At 34.7% G+C, this 12,294-nt stretch overlaps 1 non-coding gene across 1 annotated transcript; it reads right to left on the bottom strand.

Moving 5' to 3' along the window:
• Positions 1–11,873: 11,873 nt before the first annotated feature.
• Positions 11,874–11,980, bottom strand: LOC139903202 (small nucleolar RNA R71). Its single transcript, XR_011778042.1, has one exon. It is a non-coding gene; the product is annotated as a small nucleolar RNA R71 (small nucleolar RNA).
• Between the last annotated feature and the right edge of the window lie 314 nt (positions 11,981–12,294).

Here is a 12,294-nt window from a genome sequence, read left to right as displayed (position 1 = left end):
GATCTCATGTCAATTAAATCAGATAATCAATAAACAAATTCATTTTTCGAACAAACTACGTTAATTACTCAATCAAACATCAATTAACAACATCTAACACCATTAATTGAGCACTAGACTTGATTACACTATGTAATTGAACAAAAAATGAATTCATAAGATTAGGGTTAGTGTTATATCTTAAAACACAAATCAATTAGTACTAGCGTGTAGAGGACGATCAAAGGAAGCACTTTCGTGTTGAAGGTTCAAGCAAACAAGCAATTTTCGATGGTGATTGATGAGGATGAAGATGTCGACCAACGGAGGGCTGTTGGGACTGATTTCAGTCATGAATGGGGTGAGAGAGGGTATTAGTTTGGTAAGTGATGGATTAGGGCTAGGTTAGGAGGCTAATGGACCAATTATTAGTCAATCGGGCCACAAAATAATCCAAACGAATGGCCTAGAAGAGATGGTGGCCGATTGGGGCTGATATGGAGTGTCCATGGACTCCTCTAAGTCACTAAATAAATTACTTGGTCCTCCATTACGTGTCGTTGGCCGAAAATGAAAACCGGATCGATAAACGTTAATTTCTCGCGTTCTTAATCTATATAAATTCTAATAAATTGAAAATATGTTTAAAACATAATAATTACATAAAATAATTATTAAAAGTAAAATACCATTCGTTTCGTTATTTTCTTGTAAACGCGTGGTCCGTTTCGAGTGCCGTTAACCGTACCGGATCTCCGGAACGTTAACTAGTCATTAAAACGAATTCACCGGATTTAATTTACTAAATAAATAATAAATTAAATAACTTTTTTCATAAAGTCAATAATTATTAGAAATAATTATTTTATCGTTTTTCTGAGTTCCGTAAGCTGAAAAGCTTTCTAGGCGATTAACTTAATCGTAACGTTTTCTAGTTATTTCTCTATCCGAAATAAGTTCACAAATTAATATAACATATTAATTCAAGTAATCCACTAGGATTAAGTATGCATTTAAATCTTTTAAACACATAAGGTCTAAGTAATCACCGTTAAATATTTAACGGAGAAGTAACGATAGTAACGGAAAAAGTCGGGTTGTTACATTACCCACCTGTTATGAAAAATTTCGTCCCGAAATTTTAGTGTACGTCCGTCGTAGTCGTCTCCTCGGGAAGCAGTTGCGGATACTTCAGTCTCATTTGATCTTCACGCTGTCACGTGAATTCTGGTCCTCTACGGGCGTTCCTCCGATCTTTTACAATCGGTATGTTGCTCTGCTTTAAACGTTTGACCTTACAGTCCGTAATTTCAATAGGTTATTCGACTAAATTAAGCTTAAGATCAACTTGTGTCTCATCCAAAGGAATTATCAAACTTTCGTCCGATGAGCATTTCTTCAAGTTAGAAACGTGAAAAGTGTCGTGAATCTCACTAAGTTCTTGCGGTAGTTTCAATATGTATGCTACCAGTCCAATTCTTTTGGTAATCTCAAACGGTCAAATATATCTCGGAATTAGCTTGCCTCTTTTACCAAAACGCACTACACCCTTCCAGGGTGATACCTTGAACATAACCTTATCTCCAATCATGACATTCTAAATCTCGCCTTCTAACGTCGGCGTAACTCTTTTGATGACTTCGCGCCATTTTCTGTTTCTTTTGTATCTGTGCGATTCTTCTCAGTTTTTTCGTGTATGATCTAAGGACCAGTCGATTGACTATCTCCTAACTCAGTCCAACATACGGGTGATCTGCACTTTCTGCCATACAGTGCTTCAAAAGGCGCTGCCTTTATACTTGCGTGATAACTATCGTTATATGAAAATTCTACTAACGGTAGATGTCTATCCCATCCATTTCCAAAATCAACAACACATACTCTTGACATGTCTTCTAGTGTTTGGATGGTTCTCTCACTTTCACTATCTATTTGCGGGTGATATGCTGTACTCATATCTAAAGGAGTTCATATTGCCTCTTGCAATGCTTGCCAGAATCTAGATGTAAATCTACTATCTCTGTCAGAGATAATGGATATCGGCACTCCATGTCGGGAAACCACTTCCTTTATGTAGATCTGTGCCAACTTCTCCATCTTATCAGTTTCCCTAATCGGTAGAAAATGAGCAGACTTAGTGAGACAATCAATGATAACTCAAATCGTATCATAACCTCCCACAGCCTTGGGTAACTTAGTAATGAAATCCATGGTAATACGTTCCCATTTCCATTGGAGAATCTCTGGCTGTGTTCGCAGTCCTGAAGGTTTCTGATGCTCAGCTTTTACTTAAGCACACGTTGAGCACTTACTAACATAGGTTGCTATATCCGCTTCCATATTAGGCCAGTAGTACAATGCCTTAAGTTCTTGGTACATCTTGTCGGATCTAGGGTGAATAGAATACCTTGTCTTGTGTGCCTCTTCTAGCACTAGTTCCCTTAATCCGCCAAACTTCGGTACCCAAATTCTGTCGATAAGATATCGGGTTCCATCATCTCGAGTAATGAACTTCTTATAGATTCCTCGAAGCGATTCAGTAGCAACGTTCTCTTCTTTCAATGCCCCTAACTGTGCGTCATGTATCTGTGAAGTAAGGTTCCTTCGAGTAGTCAAGTTCAATTCTCTAACTCGAATAGGCTTAACTCTCTCCTTCCTAATCAAAGCATCTGCCACTACATTAGCCTTACCAGGATGGTAGCTAATGTCGCAGTCATAGTCGTTCAATAGTTCAATCCAACATCTCTGTCTCATATTGAGCTGTTTCTGATCGAAAATATACTGCAAACTCTTGTGGTCCGTAAAACAGTAAACTTAGTACCATACAAATAGTGTCTCCACATCTTCAACACAAAGACTACAACACCAAGTTCTAAATCATGAGTCGTGTAATTCAACTCATGTATCTTCAACTGTCGTGATCCGTATGCAATCACTTCCTTACGTTTCATCAACACGCAACGAAAACCCTGTTGTGAAGCATCACATTAAATCATGAAGTCCTCGGTTCCTTTGGGTAAAGACAAAATTGAGGCAGTAGTTAATTTCTTTTGTAACAACTGAAATGCGGACTCATGTAGCTCAGTCCATTCTTACTTCTTACCCTTGTGAGTCATTGTTGTCAACGGCCGGGCAATATTAGGAAATTCCTCAATGAATCTTCTATAATAACCGGCAAGACCTAAGAATTGCCGAACATGCGTTGGCGACTTAGGAGTCTCCCACTTATTGACCGTTTCTATCTTCGCAGCCGTAAGTCACACTTCAAAAACTTCGCATACAACTGCTCCTTCCTGAGCATCTCTAGTATTAAACCGAGATGTTGTTCATGTTCTTCCTCGTTCTTAGAATATACCAGAATTTCATCAGTAAACACAATAACAAACTTGTCCATATATGACTTACACACACGGTTCATGAAATCCATGAACACTGCCGGTGCGTTGGTCAATCCAAACAGCGTTACGGTAAATTCATGATGTATATAGCGTGTTCTAAACGATGTCTTCGGTATATCTGTCTCTTTTACTCTCACCTGATGGTAACCTGACCTCAGATCATCTTAGAGTAACATCCAGATCCTTGCAACTGATCTATCAGATCATTGATTCTCGGTAGCGGGTATCTATTCTTGATACAAAGTTTCATAGATCCATCCTTTTTCCTAACAAAGAGCACAGGTGCTCTCCATGGTGAAGAACTCGGTCAAATGAATCCCTTGTCTAAAAACGCTCATAACTGACTAGACAGCTCTTGCAATTCTAAAGATGCAAGTCTTTACAGTACGTGCGCTACAGGTGCCGCTGCAGGCATTAAGTCAATCTGAAATTCTACGTCTCTATGCGGTAGAAGACATAGCAATTATCTCAGAAGGACCTTAAGGAAAATTTCTAACGGTTGCAACATCATCGGGTCTCTTAACTACTGATTCAACTTTGCTCACATGTGCCAGAATTGCGAGACATCCTTATCTCATATACTTCTGGACCTTCGAGCAATTAATGTAATGCAACGGTGTACTGATCTTCTCTCCGTACACCATCATTGATTCGTCTTTGGTAAAAGGAATTCGAATAGTCTTCTAGTCGTAACAACTTCAGTTTTGTCGTCAGATAACCAGTCCATTCCAACCACAAGGTTAAATAAAGAGATATGGTAGTCCAAGTAAAATAATTTAACTCCAAATATCACTCAAGTAGATTTCTATTGTAATGGCTCATCAATCATCGAAATAAGTTCTGTTCGGTACGAAAAGTTCTTATGAGCTTAACGGTATAGGTCTTGGCTTACAATTTGCAAAGGATCAGGAGCAATCGCTGATTAAAGTTTGGGGTGAGTTTCGGGTGAGAGATGTTTACGATGGGCGTGTATGATCAAACTTCTTAAAGCAGGACCTCCTTAATGACATTAATCTTTATGCGTTTTCTTCCCAGTTGATAGTTCTATAGAGTTTACGTTGTCCAAGGCAGATACTGGATTCTAATTGTTGTGACAGAATTCTGTAGCGACTAAGCTTCTATCAGCACCGGTGTTGAGAGTATATAAATGTTATGATTGTTAAGTAGGAATGAATTCGTGACAAACTTTATTGAAGTTGATGTTAAAAGCAGGGTGAGTTATCAGACTTGCCCACATCGGTGGGGGAGAAGAACGAAATACCCTTTATAAGGGAAGGTGTGAATACCTCTTCCGGCAGACTCATATTGGAAAGCAAAATCGTGAAGCAGCGGGTGGCTGAATGATAGGAAAGTCGGACGTTAAGTAGACAATATCTACTACGGATTTTGCAGGCTGTTACAAATAATTCATCCTCTAAAGATAAATCCAAAATGAGTCGTGATGCATAGTAGCTAGTAGTAAATTGTGGAGGTGCTAGTAGTGTTGAGTAGTATTTAGTATGGGAAGTAGCAATGTGTGGCATCAAGTAGTAACTGGTGATGACAAGCAGTGAGAAAGTAGTGATTAGTCGTGTCTAGCAGTGAGAGGTGACATTGTGTAGTAGTAAGCAATGATAAGTGGTGGTATGAGATGATGAGTATGTTCCAAGCAGTGTCTTCGTAGTGTCAAGTAGTGTTCAGTGGTGATGGACAGTGTCGAGTAGTGACGAGTTGTGATGTGATCATACGTTTCTTATAGGTTATAATAACAATTAATGCGCACAGTGTAAATTTCTACTCATATTTGAGATTATACGGTTCGTGTTCTAAACGGTGTTTATTATAGTAACCTACTTGACTTGCTCCCAATTCCTTATTTTGTGATGTCGGAACTTCTATATGAGTTACCGTAATGTCATCCCGGTCATTACATTACGCTATCTCACATATCCATTCGACATTACTCCGTAAGTTCAAGATAGCGTAGTCAACTTAATGCTCTTAAGTGTCGCGTCGTGTGTACGTATGTGATTCGTGAAATCATTTATCTAGTCCATATCATTATGGGTATAAATGTGCATATGCATGTGATGTCTACGGGTAGCATAGTAGAGCAAACAGTGCAAGCATGGCATATAACAGTCATTCTAAGTGCACGGCTATAGACTAGACCCACTAATGCGCCCAACTGTTAGCACACTAATGTATCCTAGTTCCCTATAGCCGAAGCTCTGATACCAAATGTAATACCCCGTCAGAATCCACTAACGGCGTATTAACTCTTGTCCCAATGCTCGGCTTGACTTCTACATAACAGCAATGTTCTACAGTGGAAGCAACTAATACCTAAGATAAAACATGCAAAACGGATCAACATAAAGTTGAGTGAATCTACAGGTTTGAGTAAATAGTTCTTGTATGTTTCATAAAACTGTTTCCATAAATTGTTTGTCGGAAATCAATTCTCAAAATCGTTTACTGAATAAACCGCTAAGGTTTAATCTCAAAAAGTTTGCATATAGCAAATGTTAAGTAATAAACTGTTTGTAAGATGTCAAGTTTCAACTATGAGTGACATCAAAAAGTTCTTTTCGTTTCATCTATTTGTAGACATTAACATGTCCAGTTTCATGTTTGTGAACATCATGTTTAAGTAACATTCTTCGTAAGTTAGGCCACGAGATTTTTGAAAAGCTTCGTAATAATATACACTTATCATGAGCACTTGATTATAAAGCTTTAACCTTTGCGTGAGCCGAGCACACGTCTTTAGTTTACCCTATACTGGTGATACACCGATCAAGTGTACGTGTAACAACTATATAAGTACATGTTTAACGTTGCGGTGAGGTTTGTCAAACCTAACGGTACCGTCCCTATAAGTCGAGCTTACAAAGTAACTAATATAATCAAGCTAAGGGATTTTTGATCTGAACTCATATATATATTCTTGGTAAGTTACTCGTGCCTAATATGTAATATCTTTGTAAAAACAGTTTAAGAAAATAGTTCAAAAGTATCATGTATCTCATCTCAAAAATGTTAAAGAAAAAGGGACTGTAGACTCACCTTAGCAAAAGCACTGAAATATCTTAGCAAATTGTACTGTAGTCGAACAATCACGACTGAACAATGTAACCTAGTCAAATAAGTCATTTTAAGTATACAGATATAGGTTATAATGTCAACCCATAGTGTACGCAAAGTCCTAGTGCTCAGACTGACTCAACGAACAAGTAAAAGTCAACTAATCCAAGCAAGTCAACTAAAGTCAACCCTAAAGTCAACTCGGTCAAAGTGGTCAACTAAAGTCAAACATCTCAGTAGTTCATGCAAACATAATCAATAAGTCAAACCTAGGTCATATAACATGTTATAGCTCGTAGTTTAGCAAATCGCATTTTCCGCATCTTATAGCATCCTTTAGAAATTCGTACGTCGTAAAGAGATACATCCATAACACATAGCACATAAATCATATAATTATGATCAGATCCAGATCATAACTAGACTTAAAATTGATTCCAAAAATTTTGGCCAAAGCCTCATACGATAATTAAAAGTCAGAAGTCAGAAGGGATCAAGTCTGAGTTCATTACAGAAATTTTTGCTCGCGCGTCAATTTTTTAACATTTTTCAAAAAATATAGAAAATAGATTTTGACGAACGGCCAATTGGAGTCATCTAAAAACATCTCAAAGTTTAAGTTATAAAATAATCAGAGGCATTTCTTTTGCCAATTCGTACAGATTTTCAAAACATTACAGACTCATCAGTTTTTGACCATCAATCGGACATATCATTTAGACGAGCATATATCTCATGGCAATTCACGTTCTCGCAAGTTCGCATACAAATGACATATTCCTAGTTCATATAAACTAACATATTCCAGAAAATCAAAGTCTAAATAAATTCCTAGTTCATTCTAGAAATTTTTATGTGAACTTAAAAACTGATTCAACATACTTTACAAATCAAATCTTCGTTTTATCATATCGGGAGCATTACATAACCTTTCGACCCAAATCTTTAGTCCAAATTTCATAAATTTTCACAAGTAATACAATAGTACCCTTTATATAAGCTAAAAAACAAAGCATGTAACTCATAAAATTCGGATATCATGCAAACCCTAACGAAAACTTCGATTAAGCATATCTTTAGCATACGATAACGAAATCACGCAAAATCGGAGTCTAAAATTAATAAGTTTTCAATATATTTCTAATTAAACATATTATAAAGTCAGATCTCATGTCAATTAAAACAGATCATCAATAAACAAATTCATTTTTCGAACGAACTACGTTAATTGCGCAATCAAACATCAATTAACAACATCTAACACCATTAATTGAGCACTAGACTTGATTACACTATGTAATTAAACCAAAACTGAATTCATAAGATTAGGGTTAGTGTTTATACCTTAAAACACAAATCAATTAGTACTAGCGTGTAGAGGACGATCAAAGGAAGCACTTTAGTGTTGAAGGTTCAAGCAAACAAGCAATTTTCGATGGTGATTGATGAGGATGAAGATGTCGACCAATGGAGGGCTGTTGGGACTGATTTCAGTCGTGAATGGGGTGAGGGAGGGTATTAGTTTGGTAAGTGATGGATTAGGGCTAGGTTAGGAGGCTAATGGACCACTTATTAGTCAATCGGGCCACAAAATAATCCAAACGAATGGGCTAGAAGAGATGGTGGCCGATTGGGACTGATATGGAGTGTCCATGGACTCCTCTAAGTCACTAAATAAATTCCTTGGTCCTCCATTACGTGTCGTTGGCCGAAAACGAAAACCGGATCGATAAACGTTAATTTCTCGCGTTCTTAATCTATATAAATTCTAATAAATTGAAAATATAGTTAAAACATAATAATTACATAAAATAATTATTAAAAGTGAAATACCATTCATTTCATTATTTTCTTGTATGCGCGCGGTCCGTTTCGAGTGCCGTTAACCGTACCGGATCTCCGGAACGTTAACTAGTCGTTAAAACGAATTCACCGGATTTAATTTACTAAATAAATAATAAATTAAATAAGTTTTTCATAAATTCAATAATTATTAGAAATAATTATTTTATCGTTTTTCTGAGTTCTGTACGCTGAAAAGCTTTCTAGGCGATTAACTTAATCGTAACGTTTTCTAGTTATTTCCCTATCCGAAATAAGTTCACAAATTAACATAACATATTAATTCAAGTAATCCACTAGGATCAAGTATGCATTTAAATCTGTTAAACACATAAGGTCTAAGTAATCACCGTTAAATATTTAACGGACAAGTAACGATAGTAACGGAAAAAGTCGGGTTGTTACATGGACCGTAATTGGGGTTTGGACAAAAGAATGACACTTGTGGAAATTGAACTATGGGCTATTAATGGGCTTTATATTTAATTAACTAAATGATATCTTGTTAATTTAATATAGAGATTTATAATTTGATGTATTTATATATAACCACATACACTTGACTAGGTACGGTGGGCGGGATATTTATAAATACTAATAATTATTCATTTGATCAGACACGGGGATGGATTAATAGTCAATGGACTCATTAAAACAGGGGTGGATTACATCCAAGGGTAATTGGTGTAATTGTTAATAAAGTATTAAAGCCTTGGATTACACGCAATCGATAACCTGGTGTAATCATTAACAATGTATTAAAACCTTATTACAGTTTAAATCCCTAATTAGTTGGAATATTTGACTTCGGATATAAGGTTAATTTGGCGAAGACCCTCGCACTTTATAATTATGACCGATGGACTATTATGGACAAAACCAGATGGACTTATCAAATAATCCAGGACAAATGACAATTAACCCATGGTAATAAATTAAAATCAACACGTCAAACATCATGATTACGGAAGTTTAAATAAACATAATTCTCTTATTTTATATCTCATCGTACTTTTATTTATCGTCATTTTATTCATCGTGCTTTTATTTATCGTCATTTATTTTTATGCTTTACTTGTATTTTTAATTATTGTACTTTTATTTATCGTCATTCACTTTACGCTTTAAAATAAGTTCTATTTATATTTAATATTTTTGCATTAGGTTTTGACAGTGATATAAGACTTAAAATCGACAAACCGGTCATTAAACGGTAAAACTCCCTTAAAATAATAATAAATACTACTTATATATATATATATATATATATATATATATATATATATATATATATATATATATATATATATATATATATATATATATAGTTAATAAAAATATAGTGTAAACTCAGCTGATCCCTATGGAATGAACCGAACTTACTAAAAACTACACTAATCTACGATTAGGTACACTGCCTATAAGTGTTGTAGCAAGGTTTATGTATATCCATTCTATAAATAAATAAATAACTTGTGTAAAATTGTATCGTATATAATAGTATTTCGTACTACACCTAGCAAACATCAAGTATTTTTTGCGTCGCTGTCGGGGACAATCACGCCAAAGCGAAACGCTATATTCTAAAAAAAATTAGTTTTTAAGGTATTTTTGTAAAAATATATTTATATAAGTTTTAAATATTAAAAACAAAAATATAAAAAAAAAGAAAAAAGAGAAAAATATATATCTATATTTTTAAGTGTTTAAATTAAAAAGTTTATTTTTTTATTACTTTTGTTAAAAGTTATAAAAACTAATAAGTAATTTTTTTAAATTACATAATACTTCATATAATTTAAAATCAGAAAAAAAATATAAAATAAATTGGAATCGGGCCAAACACTGTAGCAGCCCAACAAACTGGCCTGGTATCCGAAGCCATGTAATTGCATGGAATGAAAACATAAACCTCATGTGATCGCATGAGCTGATTTGACAGCTCTGAAACCTCAGCTGGTACGATTAGGGTTTAGTTATTAATAATTATAAATATAATTAATTAATTAAATTAGGGTTTAGTTATTAATAATTATAATTATAATTAATTAATTAAATTAGGGTTTAGTTATTTAATATTTAGTTTTAGTTTTAATATTATTTGTATTTTAAGTTTTAATATTATTATTAATTATATAGATTAATACTTTTATAAAATAATAATATAAAAATAATATGTTTATAAAAATAAGTAATTTTATCATTTTTTGTCTCGTTTTATAAATTGTATATTTTAAACGTTTAATTCGTAATTTGTATTTTTATCGTTCGTAATTAGTTTTATACTTTGTATTTTTCCGTAGTTATTTTATATTTCTAGATTTTTAGGCTTTGCCGTAAAATCCCTTAAGTGCCTTTTCTTTAGATTAAGATTTAGATGCTTTAGAATTTTACGACGTCGCTTATCGCTTTAATATTTGATAGATTTTAGTGCATTTTAAGTAATTGCCGTTTTCCGTTTAGAATTCCTTTAAGCTTTAATACCTTTAGGCGCAACTTTTTAATTTTTAGTTTTTAGACTTTAAGTTTCGACGCTTTACTTTCTTATTATTATTTTTCGACTGTTTGTTTTTCGACTTCCTATTTTTTGACGCGCTTTTTCTTTTTCATTTCTACACTCTAGTTTTTAGGACACAGAATTTTCTATATTTTCCTTAAATTTCGACGAAAAATTATTTTAAGCGATTAAATTGATAGACATCCAAAATTTTCTGATTCGTAGTAATAGTTGGATTTGTTAGTGGCGAGTTGTGGGCTTCCTATTTAAAGGATCCTGGCTACCTGCTGCATCTATTGGCTATTCGAAACGTGGGCAAAATCAGAAAAGTCTATTAATTTGATAACTTATATAATTTTTATCTTTATAACTAATAGGATATTCAGTGAATGCACCGAGCAAAACGTTCACCACCTTTCATACGTTCACCACCTGTAACTCGATCAAGACATCTATCCAATATTGTCGCCATTGATTTTTCTTTAGAATCATCATGTAGTCGAACAAGTACTCCAACTCAAATTTCCGATAATCCAATTTTTGAAACCGACTTCACAATTGAGGACCCGGAGGATATTCAGGAACAATTCAGAGATCCTGAACCACTAATCATTCATCCTGAACCATAAATTATTCATCCAGAGATTATCGAGGAAGAAACCGTTAAATCAGAATCCTCTAGTGATTCAGATTCAACAAATCCAGATATGGAAGAAACGGAACCTCAAAGTATGGAAGACCGAATGAGAGCCACACACACGGGCCAAGGTCATGCCATTAATCAACCAGATGTTAATGCGCCAGATTTTAAAATCAAAGGACAAATTCTACACATGATCACCAATCAATGCCAATTTAGTGGTACAACAAAAGAAGATACAAACGAACATCTTCGAACTTTTAATAGGATTTGTAATCTATTTAAGATCTGAGAAGTTGAGGATGAAATTATTTATCTCATGTTGTTCCCCTGGACTTTAAAAGGGGAAGCCAAAGATTGGTTAGAATCGTTACCGGAAGGAGCAATTGATTTATGGGATGTTTTAGTTGAGAAATTTCTTAAAAGATTGTTTTCGGCATCTAAAGCCGTGAGACTTCAAGGAGAAATTGCCACATTCGCACAAAAGCCAAATGAAACGCTATATGAGGCATGGACAAGATTCGGAAAAATGTGGAGAGGATGTCCTCAACAAGGTCTAGATACTTAACAAATAGTTCAAATATTTTACAAAGGAGTCGACGTCGCTACACGAAAAGACATCGACACAGCAGCTGGTGGTTTCATTATGAAGAAAACCGCAACCAAAGCTCACAAAATTATTGATAATACAGCATCCCACTCACATGAATGGCATCAAGAAAAAGATATTTTTCGTTCATCTAAAGCGGCTAGAGCCGATTCTAGCCACGACTTTGATTCTATTTCCGTAAAGCTAGATGCTTTCGAGAGACGAATGGAAAAGATGACTAAAGATATTCACGCAATACGAATTAGTTGTGAGCAGTGTGAAG

This window comes from Rutidosis leptorrhynchoides, chromosome 3, assembly GCF_046630445.1.
Source record: "Rutidosis leptorrhynchoides isolate AG116_Rl617_1_P2 chromosome 3, CSIRO_AGI_Rlap_v1, whole genome shotgun sequence".
NCBI classification, from domain to species: Eukaryota; Viridiplantae; Streptophyta; class Magnoliopsida; order Asterales; family Asteraceae; genus Rutidosis; species Rutidosis leptorrhynchoides.
The sequence above is the reverse complement of the archived record's forward strand: the minus strand, read 5'-3'. Positions and strand labels throughout refer to the sequence as shown.